The 1,329-nt window shown below is 60.6% G+C and overlaps 1 protein-coding gene across 3 annotated transcripts in view; it reads right to left on the minus strand.

Annotated features, from left to right (window-relative positions):
- The window catches only part of LHX9 (LIM homeobox 9), an 18,631-nt gene that overhangs the window by 13,870 nt on the left and 3,432 nt on the right, over positions 1-1,329 (minus strand). The window contains exon 1 of one of the 3 annotated variants that reach the window (XM_010831100.1): positions 314-368. The exons of the other annotated variants lie outside the window; for them this stretch is intronic. The gene's annotated coding sequence lies outside the window, so the exon portion shown is untranslated. Of the gene's footprint in view, positions 1-313; positions 369-1,329 lie in introns of those variants that run through there. 3 annotated transcript variants of the gene reach the window in all.

Raw genomic sequence — 1,329 nt, forward strand, 5'->3', positions numbered from 1 at the left:
TTCCCCCCAACACACACACACACACACACACACACACACACACACACACACATCCTTCCAGGAGTTCCCAGCAATCACGTTTTAAAGTGAAAAAGGAACCCTTATTGTCCCCGCCCTGGTGCAGAAGGCAGAGAGTCGGCCTGTTTGGTCCAAGTTCAAGATCAGACCCCAACTCAAGAAATGCAGAATCCTAGCCCCAAACTTCACGTCTCCTTCTTGTGGACTTTCCGGTCCCCAGCTCGAGGGGACCCCAAATAAATAAATGTTGGGCAGGCATTCCTCTCCTCCCCCACCCCTGACTTCCTCAACTCACTTTTTAAAAGCAGGCTTGCTTCACCTCCCCACGGCCTCCCGACCCCACCTGGGGCTGAAGCAAGCCCCAAAGTGAACGGGAACTAAGAGAGCCTCTGTTTTGGGAGTTTACTTATGGCAAAAAAAAAAAAAAAATTCTTGGAACAATCAGTGTAGGGGACAGGGCGTGGGCTTGGAGATGTGTGCGCAACTGCAGCGTGGCCCCGGGGGTTGCCGGTTCAGGCTGGGAGAGAAACCGATGGCGAGTCCCGCGTCCCGGAGGAAACCTGTCCATGTGGGCAGCGAGGCGGGGGCTCGCGCGAGCTTAGCGCCGCCCCCCACATCCCGGGACCGGGCGCGCCCCGCTGCCCCGGCTGGACTGGGGACCTGTAAACGTGGGCGCCCCGCGCGGTGAGGAGGATGCGAAGGGGCTCCTCGCCATGGAGGAGGGCGAGGTGAGAGCTGACGGGCAGAACGGCAGCCCCCGCGCCTCACAAGAGGCGGGATTGTTCCGGCGAGCCGCGGCCCCTCCTCGGCCCCGTTAAAAAGTGGCCACAATACTCGGATATTGTCGATTCATGCAAAATGCCAGAAGCCCCGGAGGGCCCGACGCGGGGAGCGGCGGCAGGAACCGACTCAGCTCCCAGCCGAGAGCGGGAAGACCCGGCGGGCCTCCACGGGTCTCCCCCAGGCTGCCCGTTCCCCCACCGCGCCCCGTCGGCTTTGCGGGGACCGCGCGCTTCTCCCGGCAGGTTCGGGACACCCGAGGGGTCCTCTGGTGGCAGACTCGCGTCCCTCCCGGAGGAGCCCGACCGGGAACGGGGGCCAAATCTCGAAAGATGGAAAGGGGGAGGAAAGAAGGGGGGAGGGAGGAGAAAGGAAGGAAGACGAGAACGGTGCCGATCCGACTTCCTGTCCCAAAGCATCGCCTTCTGAAGCTGCTGGAATCGCCTCTGCCATGAAACCCAAGACTCGCCGGCTTCCCCCTTGCTCTTTTCTCAGGGTCAAAAAAAAAAAAAAAAAAAATGTTATTTGCAG

The sequence above is a fragment of the Bison bison genome, unplaced genomic scaffold (assembly GCF_000754665.1).
Source record: "Bison bison bison isolate TAMUID 2011002044 unplaced genomic scaffold, Bison_UMD1.0 scf7180017864524, whole genome shotgun sequence".
Classification (NCBI taxonomy): Eukaryota; Metazoa; Chordata; class Mammalia; order Artiodactyla; family Bovidae; genus Bison; species Bison bison.